This window comes from Apostichopus japonicus, chromosome 2 (assembly GCF_037975245.1).
Source record: "Apostichopus japonicus isolate 1M-3 chromosome 2, ASM3797524v1, whole genome shotgun sequence".
Classification (NCBI taxonomy): Eukaryota; Metazoa; Echinodermata; class Holothuroidea; order Aspidochirotida; family Stichopodidae; genus Apostichopus; species Apostichopus japonicus.
In genome coordinates, this window is record NC_092562.1 from 11,990,210 (window position 1) to 12,004,918 (window position 14,709).

At 41.0% G+C, this 14,709-nt stretch overlaps 1 protein-coding gene across 9 annotated transcripts in view; it reads left to right on the forward strand.

The window, feature by feature from the left end:
• Positions 1-14,709, forward strand: part of LOC139978210 (uncharacterized) — a 264,286-nt gene that overhangs the window by 172,007 nt on the left and 77,570 nt on the right. The window lies entirely within an intron of this gene.

Below are 14,709 nucleotides of genomic sequence, written 5' to 3' on the forward strand. Positions count from 1 at the left end.
CTAATAGTTTTTTTTTTTCCATCCATAACCTTTTTGAAGATTGTCAACCCGGCACACGTCATGTTCAACCTGATGGCATGTCCTGTGGGTCTTTGCTTTTGTAGGTGATTCTACGTTGCGGCCCACAATACCCGTCAGCCCCACTTTTCAAGGTTTTAAGCCCCAAATTTGTTCAGAATTTGAAAATTCACATTTCTCGTGAATAAACTCACTTCAAAACATACCCATAATGTTGTACAAAATTTCATCTATGGACAACCAATATAGAAAAACTACCTTCAACCCCTAACAGACCGGTCAAAATTGCAGGAGTAGAGGGAAGTGTGATGCAGAATGTTGGTCAGAAATTTTCGAAAATTCAGACACAGTTAATTTATTGGTGTACAAATATTAAACCTCTTATAACGGCTATTATAAAACTTGGTTGAAGGAAATGAAAAAATAGCAGATATTTCCGAAACCGAACACTACACACATAGGCGTAGGAGGCGCGGCGGCAGTGGCGGAGCTAGGGGTATTGGTCAGGAGGGGCGAGAATGGTCTGTAGGAGCGCTTTCGACACTATCTAAGCGGAGCGCCACCACTGGATGGCGCGTAGCGCACAGACAAATTTTGAGTAAAGATACTCCCTAGATCGCCAGAAATGACCCTTTCCGGGCCTGGCTAATTTGCAGATAAACGAAGAATAGGGTGTCATCGCCAAATGACACCAACAAAATGTGACAAATGTCAATAAGTAGATGAGAGCGCAATAAAAAAGTCAATCTAGAATAAGTAGAAAGTGGTAAAGAGCTGAAAAAGGCGCCAGCAGTCCATTTGAGTCCTTCAGGGGGCGCATCCGCCCCCTGACCGTATGGACGCTCCGCCACTGCGCGGCGGGGGTGCAGCCCCTAATTCGCCATTACAAATGTAAAAGAAACGTTTGACATAATTGGACCTTCATGCTTTTTATACATCTACATGAGACATGTCGTTGTTTACATTAGCATCCCGCGGTACACTGCGCAACTTTGACGGACTGTACGGTACATGATGACATTCGATGTAATAACCGATGCTTGCTTACATGATATTGACATTGGTATGTTGAACGCGCGCTTCGCGCGCGAAAATCTTTGGTTATTTTTTCAGGCAAGTCGGACAGTTTTGAGGATTTTCATCCTGGAACGCCATTTTCATGCTCACTGAGATGATGTGATATCTGCTGTTTGCGTTACAAATTCGAACAGCCTCGTAGCGAGGAATTTGCCAAGGGAGGGGTGAAGCCTGTAGGCAAATTATCTAAGTGTAGCGCCACCATAGGTTGGCGCGAAGCATACAAGAAAATTTTGGCCGAAAATGCCTCCCAGATCGCTGGAAATAGCACTACCCAGGACCATTTGTTAGCGCGAAGCATACAAGCAAATTTTGGCCGAAAATGTCTCCCAGATCGCTGGAAATGACATATCCCAGGCCTTGTAAGTTGCATCTAAGCACTTTCTTTTTTGAAATTACTTACCGATATCATTTAAAAAAATGCTGAATGGGGGGGGGGGGGGCGTTTGCCCCCATCCCAAAATGGGTCATGTTCCCCGACGACACGGTCGAGTTCGAGACCAGCCACAGTTGGTTTCATAGCACAATTCTACACACGCGTTGTGATAGACCATATATAGTATATATATAGATCATTAGTGAGAGAGGAAAATGGAAACGTCAAAAAAAATGGAGTTGTCGGTGTAAGGGATAGGGTGAGGCACACTTTTACGAAATCATTGATCCGTCACTGGCTACCCTTCAGCGCTGTAATGATGTCACTGTTCCTCTTTCTCTTCCCGGTGTCTTCGCGTTTTTCTTTTACTCCCTCCTTTTCTCCTTCTTCTCTCTTTCTTCTTTTTCTTTTCCCTTCCTTCCTTCCTCTCCTCCTCCTCTTTTTCCCCTCGTTTTTTCCTTTTTTCTTCTCTTTTTTCTTTCTCTCCTCTTTTTCTTACCCGGGGGGCGCGCGCCCCCAACGCCCCCCCCTGGATACGCACCTGATAATACAGGTAAAATAGGTAATATCAGATACCTTATCATTAGAAATGAATCAGTCTTAATATTAATCAATTGGATGATTGCAGGCCTTTAGTATGTTTGCTACCAATTTTGTATCTTTCATGCTTGAAGTTTGAACACCAACTGAATGAGTTTAGACATGAAACTGATAACAGGGTAAATTAAAAAAAAACTGAGCACAGGGAGAACAGAGCACAGGGAATAATTTAGTGTCCAACTTTTTTGTAACAGTTTTGAAGTCCCTGAGTTATGTTCTTATCAAATAGTGCATGATCTATGTGTAAAACACTGCTATACATGTTTGCATTTATATAGCAATTTGACAATTTTGTATATCATTTTGCAATGTGAGGGTGCTTTTACACTAGATCCGGATCAGATCCCCTGATGTTATCATCTCTCCATGGGGTGACCTTATGCATTGATCCGGGCACATTTACACTTGAGTTGTTCTCTGATCCTCTACAGCTTTTAAGTGGATCTTGGTAAAAAAAATCAGATTGGAAATGTGTCATGCGCAGCTTTGGATCATTGTAGTATTTATACTCCAAAACTTTTGTTGTCATGTTTGCAATATTTCCTTAGGGTGACAATACTAAGGTATGTACGGCCCACACGCACTCAATGTACATAGAAATTAGTACATGCATGATACAGGACTGGAATTTCACACAAGAATGTATCTGATGTAATGAGGTCAACTGATATCTTGGGTAACCGTTGATGCGGGAGTGTTTACAATGCAAAATTGATCTCAAAGTCCGGATAAGATTCTTGTTTCTGCCAGCATCGAAATAGTAGGATCAGATTAAGATTCGAACTGATCTGAACTATTCGATCACTACAGCCGTGATCTGTACGTCAGGATCAGATCCTGATATCGACATCTGGTTCGGATCTATTGTAAAAGCACTCTTATTTCCAGGAGCAGCCTGTATTGACTCAACTGATCAATAACTAATAGGTATCTTAGTAATGGTATCAGATATTATTAGGTGCTACAACCAACTTTATTTGACCTGATGGAGTGGAGGTTAAAGTCTTTATATTTGTCCTTTACTCTGTGTAATCTAGTTACCATCTGACAGCATCCTATTGCATGAGAAGAGCACTGGTTGTAATATTGAGGCTTTTACATGTGAAACCGTTCAACTGAAGGTTAAAAAACCCAACTCAATAGCTCCCTATACATTGATTGATTGGTTACTTAATGTGCTGTGCTGTGCATGTATTTTCTCTGTACAGTGTACACACTTGCTGACTCAGCATCAGCCTCAGCATTGCCAGGCGTTGACTTTGTGAACATTCCAATGAATCCTGGTCAAGATGTCACTATTAGTGCTGGACAGACCTGCACTCCTGTGAATGTCTTAATTATATCTGATTTGGACCAAGAAATGATGAGTAAAGACTTTGGTTTGGTCTTGATTGATCCACAATTATCATCAATGTTCCATTTTGTGTCTGGTAATGCACTCACCACCATTACTATAATAGATGATGATCCTGGTAAGTATAAACTTATAAATCATTCAGTGCAATAGTACTATGTTGCAAAGTCTGTTAAAGGAATTTTTTAGTGAAATTTGGGATCCAGTTCTTTCGGTCATTATTTCTCTTTTCATCAACCTAAGCCTGGCACTGTGATGAATTTTAATATCTGTGATAGAATGCTTGAAAAGTTGTCCCATCCTTCCAGAAATTTGAATATACAGTAACACTGACTTACGTCAAGACGTGAAGTCAGTGAGGCACATTGGTCAGAATTGATCCGATCTCGCTCTAAGCTTGGCCTTGATAAAATACACAGGAATGTGTACAGACTTTGCATATGGCTGTGATTATAAAAATCGCTCAAATAACAAATATCTGAAAAACATATTATGGTGATCACCAAGTTAAGGAAATTTGGAATGTTTTTAACTTTTCAAAAGATTGCTAACTTGCAACTTCACTGAGAAATTTCCAACTAAATAGCTATATTACTTACAATTTGAACTTTCCTTGCTACAGTGTAGCTTGCTAATGATAGCGTCCCTGCAGCCTCTGAAACAAAGTGCCGATATGACATTACAGCGCTCATCGTTCTCCACTGTTCAAAATATATTAGATTAAGTTGGCACTTCTCTTGAATCATAGGATGAAAAATCCTTGAACTAGGACTATGATGATGAAAAAATTATGTTTTTGTTTTCATATACCCCAAAGATTGCCACTAAAAAATTGCTGAATACAATTAAAGAACTTAATCTGGATATTAGTAAGAAAACCATATTGTAAGCAGTGTGGCATTGCCAAAGAGTTACCCATGGTGTAGACATCTACTAAACTGATATGGGTTAAGATCTGTTCTATTGAGTTCACTGCATGCATGGTGTAGACATCTACTAAACTGATATATTGGTTGAGATCTGTTCTATTGAGTTCACTGCATGCATGGTGTAGACATCTACTAAACTGATATATTGGTTGAGATCTGTTCTATTGAGTTCACTGCATGCATGGTGTAGACATCTAATCAACTGATATAGGTTGAGATCTGTTCTATTGAGTTCACTGCATGCATGGTGTAGACATCTAACTAAACTGATATATAGGTTGAGATCTGTTCTATTGAGTTCACTGCATGCATGGTGTAGACATCTACTAAACTGATATATTGGTTGAGATCTGTTCTATTGAGTTCACTGCATGCATGGTGTAGACATCTAATCAACTGATATATAGGTTGAGATCTGTTCTATTGAGTTCACTGCATGCATGGTGTAGACATCTACTAAACTGATATATAGGTTGAGATCTGTTCTATTGAGTTCACTGCATGCATGGTGTAGACATCTACTAAACTGATATATTGGTTGAGATCTGTTCTATTGAGTTCACTGCATGCATGGTGGAGACATCTACTAAACTGATATATTGGTTGAGATCTGTTCTATTGAGTTCACTGCATGCATGGTGTAGACATCTTCTAAACTGATATATTGGTTGAGATCTGTTCTATTGAGTTCACTGCATGCATGGTGTAGACATCTAATCAACTGATATATAGGTTGAGATCTGTTCTATTGAGTTCACTGCATGCATGGTGGAGACATCTAACTAAACTGATATATAGGTTGAGATCTGTTCTATTGAGTTCACTGCATGCATGGTGTAGACATCTACTAAACTGATATATTGGTTGAGATCTGTTCTATTGAGTTCACTGCATGCATGGTGTAGACATCTACTAAACATATATAGGTTGAGATCTGTTCTATTGAGTTCACTGCATGCATGGTGTAGACATCTACTAAACTGATATATTGGTTGAGATCTGTTCTATTGAGTTCACTGCATGCATGGTGGAGACATCTAACTAAACTGATACATAGGCTGAGATCTGTTCTATTGAGTTCACTGCATGCATGGTGTAGACATCTACTAAACTGATATATAGGTTGAGATCTGTTCTATTGAGTTCACTGCATGCATGGTGTAGACATCTAATCAACTGATATAGGGTGAGATCGGTTCTATTGAGTTCACTGCATGCATGGTGTAGACATCTACTAAACTGATATATTGGTTGAGATCTGTTCTATTGAGTTCACTGCATGCATGGTGGAGACATCTACTAAACTGATATATAGGTTGAGATCTGTTCTATTGAGTTCACTGCATGCATGGAATAGACATCTACTAAACTGATATATAGGTTGAGATCTGTTCTATTGAGTTCACTCAATGCATGGTGTAGACATCTACTAAATTGATATATTGGTTATATTAGGACAGTAAGTTAGGTATATTAGGACAGTAAAGCTAGCCTTACATAGACTAAAGTCCTACACTAGCTGTTGTACTCCCTGTTAGCTGGTCCAGGTTTCTGACTGTTGTACTTCCAGCTAGCTGGTCCAGGTTTCTGACTGTTGTACTGCAAGCTAGATGGTCCAAGTTGCCTTATAGACTTAAGTCCTACACTGACTGTTGTACTGCCAGCTAACTGCTCCTGTTGGCCTTACATAATTTAAAGACCGACACTGACTGTTGTACTGCCAGCTAGCTGGTCCAGGTTTCTGACTGTTGTACTGCCAACCAGCTGGTCCGGTTTGCCTTACATAATTTAAAGTCCTACACTGACTGTTGTACTACCAGCTAGCTGGTCCAGGTTTCTTACTGTTGTACTGCAAGCTAGATGGTCCAAGTTGCCTTATAGACTTAAGGTTTACACTGACTGTTGTACTGCCAGCTAGCTGGTCCAGGTTTTTCTCTCGAACTACTCTTTACTGTAACTGTAAACATTTTCAACTATATTCCTTTCACATTTTATTTCCTTCAAATTAATCGTTGAGGCTGGGGACTGAATTTCTTTCTGAATATTGCTCCATCGTATATGGTGCACTATCGCAACTTTTTTCCCATGAATGGCTTTGTTAAGCTGGTTTTGCATCCTCTGGTTGATTTCTAGTAATTTAAGCACACAGTCAACATGTAGCATACATACCAATGGTGCAAGCTGTTAGACGACGTACTGTGTGAAGAAAGTAGCTAAAAACTGGCATTTGGATATAGAAAATTCCTGATTTGAAATAAGTTTCTAGGCGGTGAGTCAGTGGCTGGTCATATGAACTAAAAATTGATTGATGATGACACCCAGACTTTCAGAAGTGTGTGTTCCTTTATGTTCATTCACAGAACAATGCAGGGTATTTTTGTTTGTTTTTTATTTTACTCGTAAATGGAGAAATCCAGTTGCATTTAGTGAGTAAATAGGGTGAATTATGAGACCTGCGTAGGCAAAAGTTAAGAAACTAAAATAAATGATCAACAATTGATAGATCCAGTCAGTTTGTCATATTAGTTAGTAAGTTAGTTTTTACATATGTTGGAATACCACATTGAAGAGGAACATTGTTTAACTATTAAACATTTCCTGAAAGATCTCAAACTATGACCGCTGCACTGATTTGCCTCTACAATACCCTCTACAATACCCTCTCAAATTACATGTGGAAGACCAATTTCTGCTCTTTAGCAAATATTTCATGTTTCTTATGTTGCCCCATGAAATTTTAGTTTATCAGAGGCAAGTTGAAGTCCAGGCAGAGAATAGAACAACAACATATTTACTGAAATTGTGCAGTTTTGTCATTAACACAATGGATCCAATGTTCAAAGTTGAATCCTGAGTTTGAATACTTTAGCTTTAAGGTCGGGTAACACCTGTTGTATTTATTTTCTTATTTGTAGAGGATACAATTCCACCAACAATTTCTGGATGTCCCAGTGATCTGTCTTTTGTCATTGAGGTAGGAAATCACTATCCCGTTGTTGTATGGACGGAACCAACAGCCACCGACATTTCTGGAACAGTCGTACTGATATCACGTTCTCATGTACCAGGAGAAAGATTCCGTATTGGCATGACCACTGTGGTGTACATATTTTCAGATGAAACTGGCAATGCTGCTAGTTGTAGCTTTTCAGTAACTGTCACTACTGGTAAGATTGATAAATTCAAGTATTTAAGGTTAATGATTGCTGTAATCATATTGAATGTAATATTTAAGATGAGCACAGCTGAGGAATAGCTCTATACAGAGACTAGTACCCAGTGAAAGTGATACCCAACCACTGTTTAATAATTTACCAGAGGTATTGATTTATACTGTGTAAGTGATAAGCTTAATCACCAATATTAAGACATGCCAAAACCCATTATCTCTGCATAATTGTATTCAATTTAAACTAGGATAACCGATGAGGTATAGTCATATACTATATATATACTATATCATTCTTTTCTGGCCAAGGATATCCACAATGATGTATGGTTATGTATCAGGACCATATCCATATAACTTTGCAATCTGTGACCGCTGCCGTATATAGTCATGTATCAGGACCAATATATCCATCTATAAATGTATAGTAGCAAAGGATATAAGCAAAGGATGTATCTGGAGTAGCTATAGTAACGATGAGATCCATCGCACCAAATGATTTCTTCACAACGGGACTAACCACTGTGCCTTACACTTTCTCTGATAATGTTGGAAACCCTGCTGTCCGCACTTTCATGATATTCATCACAACAAGTAACTAAAGAATTTTTTTTAACAAAGAATTGTGATGTTTCTTCCTGATATTTGGTCTATACCTCAGTTTTTATCTGCAGATTATCAGTTAGCTACCATGAAGTGTTTCAACATGGTCTTTTATATATACCTCTCTTCATTTAATTTTACCAATTGTGATTGTTGTATATATAATGATATATATGACTCAGTCATATTTGTATAATCTTTATGAAAAGTTGGTAGCAAAGTCTTTTGTCAAATTGCCAATTAAAAGCCTTCTAATAGCATATACCAACCGGGCATGAGAGCCAACCAGGTTTTAATAGGAAACTAAGCTTTCTAAGTTTAGCATGCAGGTGGTTTGTCCTAGTTTATAAGTATGTGAATAGTATTTAGTCAATAGATAGAACCTTTCCATTTGTCCAGGTTTCTGACTGTTGTACTGCCAGCTAGCTGGTCCAGGTTTCTGACTGTTGTGCTGCAAGCTAGATAGTCCAAGTTACCTTATATAGTTAAGTCCTACACTGACTGTTGTACTGCCAGCTAACTGGTCTGGGTAGCCTTACATAATTTAAAGACCGACACTGACTGTTGTACTTCCAGCCAGCTGGTCCAGGTTTCTGACTGTTGTACTACCAGCTAGCTGGTCCAGGTTTCTGACTGTTGTACTGCAAGCTAGATGGTCCAAGTTGCCTTATAGACTTAAGGTCTACACTGACTGTTGTACTGCCAGCTAGCTGGTCCGGTTTGCCTTACATAATTTAAAGTCCTACACTGACTGTTGTACTGCCAGCTAGCTGGTCCAGGTTTTTCTCTCGAACTACTCTTTACTGTAACTGTAAACATTTTCAACTATATTCCTTTCACATTTTTTTTCCTTCTTCAAATTAAACGTTTAGGCTGGGGACTGAATTTCTTTCTGAATATTGCTCCATCATATCTGGTGCACTATCGCAACTTTTTTCCCATGAATGGCTTTGTTAAGCCGGTTTTGCATCCTCTGGTTGATTTCAAGTAATTTAAGTATAGCATATACAGCACACAGTCAACATGTAGCATACATACCAATGGTGCAAGCTGTTAGATGACGTACTGTGTGAAGAAAGTAGCTAAAAACTGGCATTTGGATATAGAAAATTCCTGATTTGAAATAAGTTTCTAGGCGGTGAGTCAGTGGCTGGTCATATGAACTAAAAATTGATTGATGATGACACCCAGACTTTCAGAAGTGTGTGTTCCTTTTATGTTCATTCACAGAACAATGCAGGGTATTTTTGTTTGTTTTTTATTTTACTCGTAAATGGAGAAATCCAGTTGCATTTAGTGAGTAAATAGGGTGAATTATGAGACCTGTGTAGGCAAAAGTTGAGAAACTATAATAAATGATCAACAATTGATAGATCCAGTCAGTTTGTCATATTAGTTAGTTAGTTAGTTTTTACATATGTTGGAATACCACATTGAGAGGAACATTGTTTAACTATTAAACATTTCCTGAAAGAGCTCAAACTATGACCACTGCACTCATTTGCCTCTACAATACCCTCTCAAATTACATTTGGAAGACCAATTTCTGCTCTTTAGCAAATATTACATGTTTCTTATGTTGCCCCATGAAATTTAGTTTATCAGAGGCAAGTTGAAGTCCAGGCAGAGAATAGAACAACAACATATTTACTGAAATTGTGCAGTTTTGTCATTAACACAATGGATACAATGTCCAAAGTTGAATCCTGAGTTTGAATACTTTAGCTTTAAGGTCGGGTAACACCTGTTGTATTTATTTTCTTATTTGTAGAGGATACAATTCCACCAAATATTTCTGGATGTCCCAGTGATCTGTCTGTTGTCATTGAGGTAGGAAGTCAATATCCTGTTGTTGTATGGACGGAACCAACAGCCACCGACTTTTCTGGAATTACCTTTCTGTTTTCACGTTCTCATGCACCAGGAGAAAGATTCAGTATTGGCATGACCCCTGTGGTGTACTCATTTTCAGATGAAGCTCGCAATACTGCCTTTTGTAGCTTTTCAGTAACTGTTACTACTGGTAAGAATGATAAATTCAAGTATTTAACGTTACTGATTGATGTTATCATATTGAATGTAATATGTAATATATATATAATAATCTATAAATGTATAGTAGCAAAGGATATCCACAAAGATGTATGGTTATGTATCAGGACCTATATATCCATATATTTTAGCAATTTATGACCACGGGTATTTAGTCAAGTATCAGGACCAATATATCCATATTAAAATATATAGTAGCAAACGATATCCACAAAGGTGTATGGTTATGTTTCAGGACCAATATATATATGACTTAGCAATCTGTGACCGCTGCCGTATAGAGTCATGTTTCAGGACCAATATATCCATATATCTTAGCAATTTATGACCACTGGGGTATTTAGTCAAGTATCAGGACCAATATATCCATCTTAAAATATATACTAGCAAACGATATCCACAAAGGTGTATGGTTATCTATCAGGACCAATATATCCATATAACTTAGCCACCTGTGACCCCTACGGTATATAGTCATGTATCATGACAAATATACCCATCTTAAAATATATAGTAGCAAAGGATATCCACAAAGGTGCATGGATATGTATCAGGACCAATACATCCATATAACTTAGCAATTCACAGCGGTTACTCCCTCACATCATATATAACCTATGCATTACTGTATTAACCTCGCTCTAGCATCTGGCAATTGTCTGTATGTGTGTGTGGCCATCTCCCTTCCGTAATTGCCAGCCTTTGGTGCAAGTATCGCTCTTTCATTGCTCTTAATCAAGTTTAAGATTTCAATCACTTCGTATAGTATTATCGTTGTTTTTGTAATTCTATTTCATCTGTTCAACGTCCTGCACATTTGAACTGCTTTTTGTCAATTAAACGTTTCATTTTTCGTGATTTTCAAACGTTTTATGGTTGCCTCGTGAACATTGTTCACGAAGCGTGGCTAGGCCTGCACATTAGTGTAGAGTCATCCTAGCGTGTTGATTACTTTCTGTACAGCAGTCGTGTACGTTATCACACTTTTGCAGTCAAGTAACTGCGTTGTTTAGGGGCCTCATTCAAGCTCACGTTGAACGCGGCCGCCCAAAAACCGCGAGCCTCCATCCCTGTGGATGTTTAATGTAGAGAACAGTTCAAGGCGGTAGCACAGGCAAACGCTGGACAGATGAAGACTTGGAGAGTCTTTTCACACCGCCCCACATTCCGCCTCATGTGATGGATGCTTCCCTCAGCGGTTGTGGGGCTATTTGGGGCACTCACACAGTTGCTGGCAAATGGGTAGAGCCTGAGAGGAGACTCCATATCAATGTCCTAGAGACGGAAGCGGTCCTGAGGGCCCTACGTCACTAGGCAGCCCGTCTAACGGGCCACACTGTCACGGTCTGGTCAAACAACACCACGACCGTGGCATATATAATTCGCCAGGGGGGCACTCGATCCCTGGCTCTCCTGCACAGGACGTGGGACCTGCTCGTCCTCTGCGACTCCCTTCAGATCGGCCTACGGGCGTCCCACCTGGCAGTGAAGGACAATGTACTGGCAGACGCACTGTTCAGGGGGTATCTCGACAATGGTGAATGGGAGCCCTCCCGAACGTGAACCGACCACGTATTCCACCTGTTCGGCAAGCCGTCTGTCGACATGTTTGCAACGGCCAAACTGCCGACGTTCTGCTCCAGATAGCACGACCCGCCGGCTTGGAAGACGGACACTCTCGTCCTTTTGTGGGCCGGTCTCTTAATATAGCCTTTCCCCACTGGGGTTGCTCCGCAGAGCTCTCACGACACCCTTCGCGATGTGGAAGCGTCATGCTTTTAATTGCGCCCTGCTGGCCCAATCAAGCATGGTTCCCGCTCCTCATCGAGATGCTGGTGGACCTACCATTCAAATTCCCACCGGCCACCAAGCTCCTCACCCAGCGGAGCGGCCAAATTGCCCACCATGACGTCACAAGCCTCCATCTTGCTGCGTGGAACCTTTCCGGCTCTCGCTCCAAGCAGCGGGGTTTCCATCGGAGGTTGCGGACGTTGCAGTGGATGCAGTGGAAGCTGAGCAAATAAATACAATTAGGAATATACCACTCTGCGATAGCGGCGATTCATAACAGTTTTTCGGATGGCCCCACAGTAGGAAGCAACTAGGTCCTCATAGTCCTAACGGGCATGTTTCACAGACGCCCACCCAGGCGCCACCTGGCCCCATCATACGCCCTTTATGAGGTCTTGACGACCCTCGGGGGCTCTTCATACGAGCCGTTACACAACGCGCCGCTGGACAAACTCACACACAAAACCCTGTTTCTGGTCGCGGCCGCCTCGGCTAGACGCAGAAGCTGCCTCCACGCGCTCACCCTCCAACGAGGGTTCACGAGGTTCGAGCCAGGAGGAGTCAGGTTACTGCCTGACCCGCACTTACTTCCAAAGAATCAGACAGTAACCTTCACTCCAAACGAGATCTTGCTCCTGAGTTTGTCACGAGCTTCGTCGATCACGGAAGACAAGTGCTGGTGCCCCGTTCGAGCCCTTAAGTGGTACGTAGAACCAAGCACCTACTGTATGTACCTCGAACTGGCTCTCCATCTTACCAAGGTCATATTACACTCCGGCCTCAAAGGACATCATTTCACGGTGGATGGCCGACCTCATCCGGGCCCATGCGCAGCCTGGGGAACTTGTCCGGGCGCACGACGTCCGAGGCCATGCCACGTCCAGGGCGTGGTTCTAGGGGATTCCCCTGGAAGATATTATGAAATCAGCGGCCTGGAAGACTCCGTCCTCCTTTGTCGCCTACTGCCTCACAAACACCCCTGACACAGAAGGGGATTTTGCCCGAGCGGCCCTGGGTCTGCCGCCTGCGAGATCCTCAGCCAACCGCCAGGGCTCCTGTGTCACGAATGCATAAGTTATATGAGGTGAGGGAGTACACGCTGTGAATTCCCCAAACCTTACCTGGTTTGTGAATTAACGAGTGACGTACTCACCTCATATAACATCCCGGACAGCCGCCCCATGATTGGGGACCTCGCAGACGGATCCATACAACCCAGTCGGATACCTTCCTAGGATACCAGGGGAGCTGGCCCATGGATATGACCACGCAGTGGCCATTTTCTCCCGCCTACACTCATCGACGACCCACTCAGGACCCACTTATGACCCACCTGCCAACGCTGCAACCCGTCGGGGTCTCTTCAGGTGAGGACCATTTTTTGGATGTATCCTCGGGATTTCCGCCCTTTGGTCGGTCCTCTCCCCCTTCTCCGTCTGGTGCCACACCAGTGCGTCCTGGAAATTACGGAAGGGAGATGGCCACACACACATACATACAATTGCCAGATGCTAGAGCGAGGTTAATACGGTAATGCATAGGTTATATGAGGTGAGTACGTCGCTGGTTAATTAACAAACCAGGTAAGGTTTGGGGAATACATTGAGATTCCAATTTCTAGTCAAAAATATTTTCTGAAGAAAAACCTTTCGATATTTATCACAAATATTGATTTTTAGATAAGTGCTTCCTCCCCGGAATTCCCTCCGCTTACGTAAAACTTCTAGATATATATAACACATGGAAAAACCTGAGTTTTTACACACATAATTCCCATTGACATTGGTCCCGGAACATAAGTAGGTCATCGACATTCGAACTTGCCCAAGTTCATCGCACAAAGGGAAGGACACAACACATTGAACATGATGGTACATTTTCCCTCCATCTGGACGCCAAGTGTAAATTTTGGTGTAATATGCAAATTATTAATGGCACTGTGCTGCACCATTAAAACTTAACCTATTGCGACACACACAAATTTTATATACTATAATACTAGTTTGGAATACGTGGCAACCTTTACAAAATAATTTTTAAGGATAGCTTAGATTTCTTGTAATCCGAATAGAGACTTGGGAATCAGGAAAAAGGAGGCCCCTTGCGCGGATGAGAAACATGTTTTGTTTTTAACCGGCCCTGCTTCAAAGTTGTTGGGGCCAGTTTTTTTTCTGTTCATTCTGTTGGAACCAATGGTAAATTATGTAAAAAATTGACACAAGAACGTTTAGCAATTATTATTTCTTGAAAATGTTGCCAACTATTCAAAGTAAACTTATACTCCATGGAACATAACCTCTACAACTGAAAAAAAGTCGGGAAAACATTTAACGAAAAACAGTTATAAGTTCTATGCCTGCAAACACTTTACCTGCGTCCTCTTTGCTGCTATAGGTGAATTTCATGTCTTCAACTACGATTTAAGAAATGGCTGTTTCAAACATCTCACTAATTTTGTTGGGGACTATAATCCTTTTCATTGAGCACAATAGCATTTCCTGCTTATAAACTTGTACAGGGATTATACTTGGTGTCTACGCAGTGTCTATGCGGCGTCTACGTGGCAACTTGTTTGTCAACGAGTTTACACGGGGCTGTACATGTTTATACATTTTATACGATTCTGTGCACGTACACATGTCCAGTTTTACGTGAGCGGTACTTGTAGTTACCTTATATGAAAATAGCAAAGCCATTTAACTTAACATGCTGCTTTATTAAATTACCCATTATGCAACTT